Source organism: Bombus pascuorum, chromosome 7 (genome assembly GCF_905332965.1).
Source record: "Bombus pascuorum chromosome 7, iyBomPasc1.1, whole genome shotgun sequence".
Lineage (NCBI taxonomy): Eukaryota > Metazoa > Arthropoda > Insecta > Hymenoptera > Apidae > Bombus > Bombus pascuorum.
The window spans coordinates 412,665-426,710 of record NC_083494.1 but is presented as its reverse complement, the minus strand read 5'-3'; the positions used below and the strand labels follow the sequence as shown (position 1 = coordinate 426,710).

At 35.1% G+C, this 14,046-nt stretch overlaps 1 protein-coding gene across 6 annotated transcripts in view; it reads right to left on the bottom strand.

Moving 5' to 3' along the window:
- The window catches only part of LOC132908983 (brain tumor protein), a 155,075-nt gene that overhangs the window by 78,615 nt on the left and 62,414 nt on the right, over positions 1 to 14,046 (bottom strand). For 2 of the 6 annotated variants that reach the window (XM_060963504.1, XM_060963501.1), the window contains exon 1: positions 1,080 to 2,377. The exons of 3 other annotated variants lie outside the window; for them this stretch is intronic. The gene's annotated coding sequence lies outside the window, so the exon portion shown is untranslated. Of the gene's footprint in view, positions 1 to 1,075; positions 2,378 to 14,046 lie in introns of those variants that run through there. One more of the 6 variants, XM_060963505.1, reaches the window with a different exon arrangement.

Here is a 14,046-nt window from a genome sequence, read left to right as displayed (position 1 = left end):
ATTTTAGAAATACCAGAATCTCCACTATTTTTAATATTTAAATTCGTAATGTTTCAACGTTCGCAACATTCACGGAATATCTGATACAAGCATACGTTAATTGCTATTATTTTTCCTTCAGATTTTACGAAAAATAAATGAATAATTTCAGCCATTTTTGAACCACTCGGTTTTATATCAAATTGTTTCTCAGATTCGGAAAGAGGTACCATTTGCAATAACGAAAGAATTCAGAGTGCTACGATCTTTCCAAGTATTTATATCGCAACTAAAAATACGTGAAATGTTTGCAATACATGTGATTTCGTAATTGGCACGTAAGATAAAAGAAAAAATAATAAACAGAACTTTTTCTGCCTAATAGTAAGTAACGTAAATTACCATTTGTCTCGATGATCCTACCGTAGCAAGGTTATTCTCGAATATTTCTAATCTTTGCTTCTCTCTCGCTTTAATGGAAACAAATCAACAAACACGTAACGAGAACGCCATAGTATCTCAAAGTGCGCAGAAAAGAAATAACTGTTTACAAGGTAATCCGCTCAAAATATTTTCCGAGTTTTTCGTTTGACACAGTTACGATCGTCGTACTAATGTATACACAGTAGCTTGGGAAAATATTCGAACAGTCCTAGAAACTTATTATATAAATATCGTACAAAATTTGAAAACGTAACAAGACGCGACTATCTTGATGATATTACATTTTGAAAGCAGATTAAATTCGAAGCAGATTTGAAACTATATATAAAAATTACGAGATATTTATTGAAGGAATACGCTTGAGAAAAGATCACCGAAGCGTTTGATTCATTCGCTGTATTATTATTAATTGTATGTTTAAAATTATTATTCACGCTGTATACTAATTTTTCATTAATAATATGGTTCCATAAACGTCTCGTAAAGTCTATGTACATCTTCGGATTGCATTCGAATGTTTCTAATCACGATGGTCGTGTCCTATTATAGTAGCAACGAGATTTCAAAAATGTATTGAGAAAAAAGAGTGTGTTTAGCGTTCGAATACTTTCGTAAATGTTTACATTTTACTAGTCCAATAAAAGATACGTACTCACCGTAAATACGAGGATAATCCGTACGTAGTCGAACGGAAGAATACTGCTTTGCGATCAGAGAATCCTTCGATTCAAGCATGCACCGTGTACTGGTGGCACATGTCACACAAAAACGTAGCAAGGAGGAAAAATAAAGGGAAACGAAGAGCCGGCGTACTATAATCGAGGAAAGATCTATCTCTCGTAGTCACTTTCGTTCTTATTCAGCTACTCTGTTCCACCATTTAGCACGCTCAAGTGACACGCGCATCAAGATCGGTTTCTCGACACGTACGCGTAACGATTAATCGCGGATAATTGCGCGCCTACCCCCCTTACACAACGGTCGTTAGGTTAGGTTGCCGGTTAGGTTAACTACGCGAGCACAAAACTGCCAACGGAAAATCCAATTTTTGTCCGTCGCCGTTCGAGATTGTCGTTCGACCCACAGGCTTCGGAACGCGAGAACGAGAGCACCTTGAGAAATACACACGCGCGAACAACGCCGTATTTGTTTAGCACTTAGGTCGAGTTTCGGCGTTGATTTCCAGCGAAACGATACGCGAGAACGACTTTGCAACGTACACAAAACCGAGCCGATTTCGGTAAAAAAGATTTTGATAGGAACAGGAAATTTCCTCCACTTTCTCCACTTAAAAGCGAAATCGTGGCCAACTAACTTCCGGCAAGGCGAGCACGATATTATTTCGCCGTTTGCCTGTTTTCTTTGTTTTCACCGGCAAGCCGGTGCACCGATGCACGCTTTTTCTTTCAATGTTCGTAGTAGTCTGCTTCTTCCGTTCTTCGTTCCTTACGGCTCGGCCGCTGCTGCGTTACTGACCGTTTGCTGCCTTTACTAGACACACCGCACGAGGCGCGCCGAAGGCAAACGAAGGGGGACCGACGGTTCGTCGATCGGAAACGACCCTCGGGTTGAGGGAGCCTTCCTTTGTTCAGGCGAGACCATGCAGCATGGCTCGCAACGTACTTTCTCTCTTTCTCTCCCTTTTTTCCCTTCCCCTTTCCCTCTCGCTCGACTCTTCCTCTCTATTTTTCACCTTCCTTTTCCACTTTTATTTCTTTCTCCTCCTTCTATGCACGACGGTTCTTTCTTATGTTCCCCGCTCGCTACGATTCCTATCTCACCTCTTTATTTTTCTTTTTTCTTTCTCTTTCTCTCGCTCTCTCTCTCTCTCTCTCTCTCTCTCTCTCGCACAATTCTCGCGCTTCACAGCCTGCAATGCGAACGATCACACGGTCCGTTAGTAACTGAAACGACAGCGACGGTCACACACGGCGTCCCGACGTTGGTAACGATGGCGATGGCGGAGGCGGAGGTGATGGTAGCGTCGGTGGTGGTATCGACGGTGGTGGTGGTGATGATGATAGTGTTGGTGGTGGTAGTGGAGTGGTGGGGTTGGTGGTGGTGGCGGCGGTGGCGGAGGTTGGCGGAGGTTGATGGTGGTGGAGGTGGTGGTAGTGGTGGAGGTGGTGGAGGTGGTGGTGGCGGCGGCGGCGTCGGTGGCGTCGACGGCGTCGGCGGCGTCTCTCTTCGACAAAGCAGACTTGGAGGCGGAGGGGGTGACAAATACAACCACTACTACCACTCGTTCCTACCCCCCTTGTATTACCTTTCGGGATGCCGAGCGGCATTCTGCACAGTTTGCACAGACTGGGGATGTTCGATTCGCTTAAAAAGAGTCGATTCTCGATCGATTCTGAGCTGCACCATGAGAACCGAACAACGACGAATAGATTTAAAAATCGTAAATACATATGTATATATGTATAATTTTTTTTTTTTGGTTTTTGATTGATTCCTACGGAGCCCTCAGACAATCAATAATAATTGTTAAGAATCGATCTGAAAATCATAAATATGTATGTATGTATAATTTTATAGGATTGTTAAAGATTGATTCTTAGGGTGAGACAATCAATAATACTGTCAATATTTCAAGCTTCTCAATCTTTTATGAATATACGTATGGATTACGTATATATATATATATATCGTTATCTTGTATCTTACACCAAAGTCATAGATGTGTAACTTTACCGATTTAAATCCCTATCCTTTTAGATTCTATAAATGCTAAACTCCGAATAAGCTTGGAGTATTATCATTATTACTATTATCTGTTACATGCAGATTCAATCGTTTCGGAATATAATTGGGAATAGAAAAAGATATTCGTATCGAATCTTTGGCATAAGAAGAATTACCGCATTGCTACGGTGAGAAATCTTCCTTCGCAATAAAAAAAAAGTCGATTCGCTGAAAAACCGACAGTAAAGAATCGATTCTGATTCTTTAACCGAAAGAATTGAATTTTTGAAGGATCGAGTCAGAATCGAACATACCTAACTGCACGTCGATATTCTCCTCGCGCGTTTCACCATGCCATCAACTCGCGGTCATCAAGGCGGGTGCGCGAATCCGATCCGACATCGGTTGAAAGATATTCGTCGCGTACTTAGCTTAAGTGTCATTAGCTTTCATAGGATTTAAGGAATGCCTGTCCTGTCATTTCATTTATAGCTATTCATAATTATACATATTTGGGATCGTGTACTTGTGGAATTAGCGGATACATCGTAATTTCGAAGCCTCCGTGTCTACTAGTTGAGTTATATTGAATCAGCGTAATACAAATATCGTAAAATACGTATTGATCAAAATGAGTTCCGTAAAATCTCATGAATTTCAGACAATAATTATGTACATAGAGATTGTGATCTAATAAATGTGCGGAAGAATATAAAAGCAAATCAACAGTTTTTATATCTTTGCTTTAAAGGAGCGATTAAATCGAATTTATTGTCTAAAAAATCTTCGGAATTCATTGAAGTAGCTAAACAGCAATGGAATTATAAATATTTTTCAAACAGAATACTTTTAAATATAGCAAACATCGATAATATTAAAAAATTGGTCTTCAGCAATTAATAAAGTCTAATATCAGATTTCTTCGTTATTTTACTAATATTCGCGAATATGTAATTGAGAATGTACGAGCTCACGACAAGCTGAGTTTACTTAGCGAGCGTGGAATTAGTCGATTCACAACTTTTTATTTGCTAAACGTATTACATGTTTGCTTTCATTCGGTGAATATGGCAAAATCCCGAAAGACGCTATCGCTGTTTTTAACAATAATTTTAAGAGACGATTGTTCGTATTCTTTAAAAGTAACGCCTAATATGTACAGAATAAATCAGGGACAAGGTGACTATTTATCAAAAAGCTATTAAAATATGAAAACATTTCAATGAGAAAAATAAGCACTACAATATTGGTATGATTTTTAATATTGTAAATAATCTAAGAAAAATAGTACGATACAATTCAATACATTTATAAAGTTAATTTATTATTATTTCAAGTAATAAATACAAGTAGGTGCTACCGGCACCTATAGATCGTGTGGAAGTTTAAAGGTGAAGTATAGAAACGATATCGTGAAATAGTATCCAATTATCAGAACAGAGCTTATCTATACCATAACCTATGATGCGACATATGCAGTCTTTCACGGATCGATAAGTCCCTGTTGTCTCGCAATCTATCGGTTGCGATAATCTGACAATGAGATGCGTTATTTGTTCGTTAAGATTTCCTTCGCTGACGCTTGTTTGCGTAACAAAACGCAATATATTTTATACGATTATCAAACGTTTTTCAATTATAGATAATAAAATTGCGCATATATACGAAATATTTGTAAGATTAATTTAAAAAGCTCCGCTGTAATAAAAATCTCCTTTGTACTACTATGTACGCGATTATTTAATTTAATTCAATTGAAATTTAACTTTGTTAAATTATTTTCATTCAGTATCGCAACATATTCCTATTGATATTATTTTATTCTTTCCTTCTGTTTCACGCTAAACGTTATTCCTAATAAATAACATAACGATCAATATGACAACGTATCAATAAATATATAACAACCCCTAACTTTACTTCCCAACACATAAAATTTATACGAGACTCGAGCAACGAAAACCTTATTTATCGTCGTATTATTCCTATTGATCAGCGTTTCACTTATTTCATTATCGCTTATTTTCTCGCAATATCTGTACCTACTACTATCTACCTTCTTCATTTTACTCTAGTTTTACAACTGTGACAAAGCTAAACGAAAAGTAGTTACCACGACCAACAGTTTTATTTCTCCATACGAATCGTCGTTGTACGTTTATTCCAGTTTGCACCACTTTCTCTTTACGTGGATTTTCAATATTTCCAACTTTTATAGTTTCTTACTCGGCGATGGTATCATATTCCCAAGTTTCCTCAAACCAATTAAAGCTATAACCCATTGTCGATGTTTCTCCCTTAACTCGTCGGCTGTGAAACGACGAAAAATCAACCAAATTTTTGCAACCAAGCTGACGAAAGAAATACGATAGCGTTTAACCACAAGGGAGCAACAAGGCGCGCCTGCTTTGGAAGCGAGAGACGTTACGTGCAACGACCATAACCTATGTATTTTCTCTGCTTTATGGTTATGTTCCGTTTCGTTCCATTCCGTTCCCAGCAAATGAATACAAAGACCAGAGGTTCTCAGTTTGTACATGGAAAAGGATGAGAAATTCCAACAAGTAACGAGTCGAATCTCTGCTAAAAAAAGTGTATCAGATTAACTGGATTAATTTCGTGATAAAAGTATGTGACATACCCGTTATACGTCTGTGTAAAAATCTACACAGTGATTATTCATTCACCAAAGTATTCCAAGGTATTCAAAATAGAGTATTTATCGTAATATTTAGTTGCTCGGATAAGCAGATTCTCTGCTTACTTTCTTTTTCTTAATTTGTTTTAATTTATAGAAATATCATTTAGCATAAATATGCGCGGTTTAGTAATTATAGCGATTATAATAGTAAAATTTGAAAATTTATATATGTACAAGTTGCGAGATATTTATTGGAAACATATACTTTGCAAAAATTTAGTATACAAAGAGAGTAGCGGTCTTAAACGTGCAATTGGTGCTGAAAATGATCTCGCTACGTATTCTGCGTTGCTAATACAGCGAATAATTGATTGTTCAAATACTTTGACGAACTTTTGCCAAGTATATGCTTCTAACAAATATCTTGTACTTCTATGCACATTTTCAGATCCGTTTAAAATTTTACACATACGATCAGGATATCTCGTTACGGTGCTAATGATATTTCAAAATATTCTATATTTATTTTATATTTATATTTATATACAAATGATATATCTACATATATGTATGTGCAAATAATTTTTCACTAATCGCACGATTTACATCGATGCAAAATTTGAAACCGTTTGCGGAAAATATTATAATGTAACTGCGTTTTTTCCACGCGACCACATGTTTCCTTTACTGGAGTACCCTGATATGAAAACTGAATGACGTAAGTATTCGTTATCAGATAGTTACAAGCGAGTAAGGGCTTATTCTCAAAACTTGTTACATTCATTCTGCAATTTAAATATTCTATTTTCGTATTAACTGTATCTGAGCAAAGTGAATCTATTCTGTAACGATACGTTTGAATAAATTCATAAAGACCTTTTGTTCGTTAAAAATTTGGTGTATCACGCGGGATATACTTCAACTGTACACAGGTGCAAGGTACCTCCTATACGTATATTATTACTCAAAAAATGTCTGTTCTTTATTATCCAAACAATAAATAATTCAAACTTTTCCATTACGAGTAGAATTTCCGTATAATAAAGTATCTTTATCGAAGCTGTAGCAACTTTCCCAAATTACCAAAACGATAAAATATCGTATTAATTGAATTTTATTAAGATATACTGTTCTTTATTATATCGTAAAGGTGGAGCGTGAAACATTGATGAAAATATAATAGATAATATAAATCACAGCATGTTAATGAAATTGCAAATTCTAATTAGAAACGGAATATATAATTCGAATCTTTTTGAGGTAGAATAATTCGTACCTTACTGTGTATTTTATAAATTATGCAAGTAGCTGTAAAATCATTAGTTAGATTTTACTGACGATAAGTTAACTTTTGTTTCCATTTACTATTATTATACCCAGAAATTTCTTTTAAACTAAATGCATCTTTTCCTTATCGTTACGGTTAAATAGCCAATAAATATTAATATCCATTTATTCATCCACCTCTCAATTAAATAGTAGAATTATTATCGCTTCAAAAGATTGATGAAATTGCACAAAAAAAATTATTCGATTAATATAAATATTCTTTTACGTTTTCCATTTAGAAACCAACTTTTCTATTTCCAATTTATAGCAGTTTGGTGATTTGCAATTTAGCTTATTTGTATCGGTGAAAATACTTGGTTTCCCATAATTGTACGACGACTTGAAACATACGTATCAGGAAACAGCTGATTCTTCGGAAAAGCAACAGCTGCAGGCGCATACGCATATTTGCCGAGCAAAGTCAACTCTGTCTTTTTTTAACAAGATACTGACTATAATTTTACGTTAATACAGAGCCCGTTATACAGCCCAGTATAACATGTGCAAGCGGGCATAAGACGATTCCCCGTGAAACCATACGAAGAAAATATAGGACACAAGTTTTTTATACGGCGCTCTGTCTTCGAAAGGTATACTTGAACTCGGCTAATTACCGAATTAGTATGTATATTAGTAAACTAAGTCAGTTGCAAAATCGTGGGACCAAAAACGAGCGAAAAATCCTCTCGATTTTGGGCTACTCATTGAAAGATAAGGTAAAGTATCGAGTACGTACTTAGTCCGTGGAAGATGGGTAATCGATAATCGAAAAGACGACTCACTGATCTTTCGCTTAGTTGCTTTATCGATGATAATCCTCCCGTCGATCGAGGCGTCTGGTTGGAATCGAGTGTAATCGTGTTGGCGTGTGCCACACCGGAAAACAGCTGACTTGTATTTTTTCGTTAGGGAAGCAGCTGGCCTCCCAGCCCATGGGCCAAGAGTCGTCTGCGTTCCTTATACTGGGTGTTCTTTCGATTAACCATTCGAAGCACACATTTCTCCTACTAGTTAAATTTGAAACGATCTCGTAACAAACAATTATGCAACCTAGAACATATAGAATTAAATAATACGAATGTTTGTTATAAGAATCGATATCTTTACAACACAGTCAGGGAAGAAATAGAAGAAGAAGAAGAAACTTCACTTTATTTATATGACAATTGTGTAACCAGTTATGCGCCTCAAAGAGAGAATTAAATGATAAGAATGTTTATTTCAAGAACCGATATCCTTACACGCAGCTGCAGAAAATAGAAGAAGAAGAAATTTCACTTTATTTATACGACAATTATGCAACTAAAAGCATATTTACGTACAGCCGAGGAAAATAGAACTTCGTTTTATTTGTATGAATTGAATTCAACGTCTATTTGATAATTTTAATCAGTGAAAATCGATAGAAGTCACGATCACCCAGCATAGGAATTAGGCTATGCAAATGATAATATCAGTAAATGAATCCGTTAATAAAGCTAATCCTGAGTTTCTAGTTGCACAATGCGAAGCGCCGTAACGAGGGTGCACGCACCGTTATAAGCTTCCCGTCTAATTTTAACATCCAGGTTACATATTATTCCCATAGCGAGAAGTTCAGAACGTTGCACGCACAGAAACGAGAGAAAGAAGCAATAGAAATGCCATTCAGCTAGCCGATAATTACGTAACTTTCACTTTCAATCGTTACTTGTACGCCTTCCACTTCCCTTCGATTTATTTTATACTTTGCATTTATTTAAATACCAAGAAAACATGTCGACGAATTCCATTGATTCTTTAAATTTATTCCTATCGAGATTGAGGTAAAAATATAGGAAGGGAAAAGGTTAAAAAATGGCCACTTTTAGAGGTCTGCTTGTCATCGAAAAATTCTTGCAGGACATTTAAGAGCGGAAAAAGCGGTAGCGGCTCGATCTATCCATGCGTTACGCTTGATCATGTTCTTCAAATACCGATCCATCAACGAAATAATTGTTCGGTAAATAGTCAATAATTGAAACAATAATTGTTGCTAGATGCGAACAGCGACCAACGACACGTTCACCAGCTGACAACCCTATGCAAGTGTTATAATGGTTTCCAATTCGGTTTTGCTCTTGTCGATTAATACGTTAACAAAATATTTGAAATTATTCGAGTGTCTAGAATGCAATTCTATTTTAATAAAGAACCGTTATCAGATTGTATTTCGATTTGGTATTTTTGCTAGTCAGTGGAATCGGACGCTATTGCAATTTGAGATTCAAAGTCGTCCCTTTCGAACATCGCAGTCGACGGTTGCAACGAAGAAAATGTCTTATCTGCTTACGTCTTCGAGCTAATAATATCTCCGATTACTCTGATCCTCTTCGCACTTCATAATTACTTCAAACGCAAGTATCTTACGTTAATTCTGTTTCTAGACTTAGTGCAGTTCGTTCGTTATGACACACTGCACATACATATGCATACGAACTCGGCCAACGTATCGTTGGCCATTATTCTCACCTAGCGATAATCTGGTTGTAGCTCAGATCTGCTAAATTTCAAACTTCGATCGATTTATCAGCAGAATCTGAAAAATTACAATAGTACGTCGATATAGTCGAAAGAATGAACGAATAAAGGACGAACGAAGATCAACTGCAACGCGTGGGTAAATTTCACTGCCGTTACATTTTTTAAATTATATAAAGAGTCCTATTTAAAAGATTGTACAATAATCGTTGCATACTATAATGGTTATATGGCATGCAACGTTTTATACAATCACAGGTTCACAAAAGGTAAAACAGGAGTTAAATATGAGAAATTTAAATATCGCAGAATTTTAAATATTAAAGAACGCACGGCTCAGTTCGGTCTTCACGAGAAAGTTTCAAATTGCACACTTCACGTATTATTTCACCGAAAAGGCGAAGCAATTTTAATGAAACTTGTATTTAATACTTTACCGATAGTATTATATTTAATTTATTAATTAAATATGCTTTTGTTTATAATTCTTTAAAACGGAAAGATATACATAAACGGTAGATGTGCATGTAAAACTCACGATAAGATATTATTAACAAACTGACGAATGATCATCTATTTTCTGTTGAGCTAGTTACCGTATCTCAATGGGACTTATTAGTCATTATCTATCGTCATCGGAAAATCAATTAATTCAATTTGTCTTTTTATATCCTATTCTATATATATAATCTCTAAAACAAATTTTGTAGGTAATCGGTGAACGAATCGTTATGATTTACTCAGGTAGAAGATCGGCTCGTTAAATTCTTGAGGCGATTGAACGCATCCTCCCTATGCAATCCGCTATACTTGTAAATCCACTGCTAATAATCTTCGTATAACATAGCAACCGTACAGTTAACCGCACAATTATATTTTTCAACGTTCACGGTATTGCATGCTTCGGTAATATACGTGAAATGTTAATTTTCTAAGTCTTTTTTTTAAACATTTATTGACACGATCTCCTGTTTACTTTTAGACCGCTTGGCAAAAGTTAAAAGACATTGTGAAAAATGAAAATTGATAAATATCGTGAAAACTGAAACCTGAAAAATATAAACTATATTAAAATTATAAACTAAAATATAAAAATATAGACAATATAAACATTGAAAAATATTATAAAAAGTAATATTTTAAAAGGATCTCATAAGAAAAGCAGTAAGTTCCTCACGCAACAACACCCATTACAAAAGAGCTAAGCGGAGTAAACAGAGTATATAGAAATGAGCCTTCCAATTAAATTCAAAGGAGAAGCCAAAGCACAAACGAGGCTGGCAGGAAGGAAACAATGGCATATCAGCGAAATAAACGAAGTATCATAATATGTAAATGAAGAAGAACTAGGTCAAAATGTGACAAGAAAAGCTAGAATCAATGGAGCACACCCTAAGAGAGTGACCAGTGTACTTAAATCAGAAATCTAGACAAATGAAAACAGCAGGTTAATTAATTACAATTATGAAGGCGAACACTGAAGAGATTGTAAAAAGACAGCACTACTTCGTACACGGTGCGATGAGAATTAGAGCAATTTACCTGGAGTACTATCATAGCATACCTTCGCTTGGCACAATGCGATATTAATTGCTAGTAATAAGGATAGAAATGAGACTCGGAAGGATAGCACCAATCAACACTATATCAAAGAAAGACTGTTAATTATATATGTACTCGTATATTTTTGTAACATTGTTACTTTAATTGCTACTTATATCTGTAAAACTTGCTTATTATCTACGCTCGTAATAGGCAAGAATAGTAATAATAAACAACAGAAAAAAATAGTTGGTTTTTCACGATATTATTTTATGTAATAGTATTTTATGTAATATAAATAGATTCTAAACAATAAAATAATCTTGAAGAATATCAAGGACGAAGATATGTCCATAAATATAGAATCACTAATAAAAATAGTAGATTGTTTACATTTTTACGATCGTCTGAACAGTGACAATAGGATCGTTGAAGATATAAAACATTTCAGTGTAGAAAACTTTTGACATGAATGGTATCGAAACCGTATTTGCTGAATAATACCAACCTACAAAGACTAAGCAATATTTCAAATAATACTAATTATACCACTATAACATTAATTACACAATATTTCATAAGGCACAACATTCTGAAACAAAAAGCAGAAATAAAATATACCCAGTGCAAAAAAATATATATATATATATATATTGCATATACGTTCTTTCCATTGGGTACATTTTACTATATATATTATACTGTACTATTATATATATATATAAAATATATAGTAGAGTATAATATAATATAACATAATATGGTATAGTATATATAATATATGTATCAGATCATATACATAAAAGGAGTCATAAAAGAGTCAAATTATAATTAGCCCCCGAAAGAGACAGGTCTATCGCATGGTGAGAGTGAGAGTGTCCGCGTTGCTTTGACGATTTTTCTTGCGGTGAAAACAAACCAAGGTTACAACGCTTTGTTGCGTTGTCCGTGAGCTCCAATTTCTTGTGTAATTCGTTCTGCCGAATAACCATTATAGACAAGCTTTGCGTAATTTCAACGAACATCGAATGACCCTGAATTTTGCGTTTTCTCTTTAACATTCTTTTTATTTTCGTCAGTCTTTTTTCGTTGGTCTGTACAGCGGCTCGCGAAAGTATTCCAACACTGCTACAAATTTTTTATGCACCTATCATACAGAACATTTAAAAATCTCATTAGTACTGTAACGAGACACGACTATCCTGATTATATTGATAAAATTCAAAACGCATCTGAAAATGTATATAAAGGAGCTAGAACACATTTGTTGGATACATATACTTTGCATAGATTGCCAAAGTACAGTAGAACCACGATTATCCCAACTGCTCCATTATTGGAATAGTTTTCGCACATGAAAGCTGCAATACTCCGTGATAATTTTTATTGACGATCAACGATACTACTGGCGAAAAGGCGACGCAACTTTACAAGCAATGATATTTAAAAGATCGCTGTTACGCGCTGGCATATGCTTGGCTGGTACTAAAAAGGGCTTGGTAAAAACTAGCGAGTTACACCGAAGACACGATACAGAAAGAAGTGGAAGATAATACGACGACAGATGTGGAAGAAACTCTTTCTGCATCGCACGCAATACCAAGAACGGTGATTGCGATAACACCGGCATGATAGAATGGTTTCAATGTGATGAAACTTCGTCGATCGACCACGGTACTGATGTTCCTCTGTGCTTCGAATAACGAACTGGAACATCAATATAATGGCAATGATGATATTCCTCGACATTTTGAAGTATTGGAGACTTTAAAAATAGAGTTAAAATGGTAGAAGGAACGAAAGGAATGTAATTAAATCTTACCGAATTAAATCTGCTAAACAAGTTGTACGATTTAGTAGCTAAAAAGATTTGCGATCCATAGATCTTTAATGAAATTACATTTAATTTCATTGTTGCCATCAGTAATAACGTCAATTTATTAATATTGCTATTAATATAGCAATATTATAAATTATATACAATTATATAAATGTATATTATTATATTCTTTTTCGAAATACACACACGAGGAAGAACGTCAGGAAAGTACTCTTGTGGCTACGAAAGAGAATTCGAAAGATTTCTTCGATATTTTTCTCGTCGCTGTTTCCTCCAACTGTATTTTACGATTTTATGAAACATAACAAGAATTGACGTATTATAACGTTATAAGAAACCATTGCTTGGTCTTTAAGAAGTTAACCAAGATATTAACTCCTATACCGTAACTAAAATTTATTATAATTTAAAATTTGTCTTATCCCTCTTGTTTTACGTTTATGATATTTCATTCGAATACTTTCCTGAGCCACTGCATATACACGATTCGAGGTGCATAAACAATATTGAACATAATTCTTTATACAGGATGCTGCAAGTTATATAGGAACGGGGGCGAAACAGTTTCTCGCGAGACAAGAAGAAAAAAATATGGAATAAGATTTTCTTATGGAAAATTCAGTTTTCGAGAAAATTGGGTTTAAAAGTCCGCTGCATGCATATGCGATATGTACTATATACGACTAAAATATAGCAAGATACCGTTTATTAAGGGACATACAATGGCCATCGTGTTTATACACAATATTACACGACTTTGTTTAGTGTCTTATTTACATGTTAGTCTTGCTACCAGCTGATGTAAATAAGATAAACCACGACAGCGATGTACAGGCGAACAGGCACTATCTCAATACATGCAAATGAATGCACCAAAATGAACTACCTACCCACAATTTGGCGTATTCGCTATAGCTAAGAAACTACTAGAAATTACAAATTGCAATTTACAGTAAATTCTGATTGAAACGACGAGAATCGAGGTTTTTCATTTCGTAAACTTTGACATGTTTTCCAAAAATGTACGGCATATTTAATACAATCTTGTTTCACAGCATACCGTCCACGATATGTAAATTCTACTTGC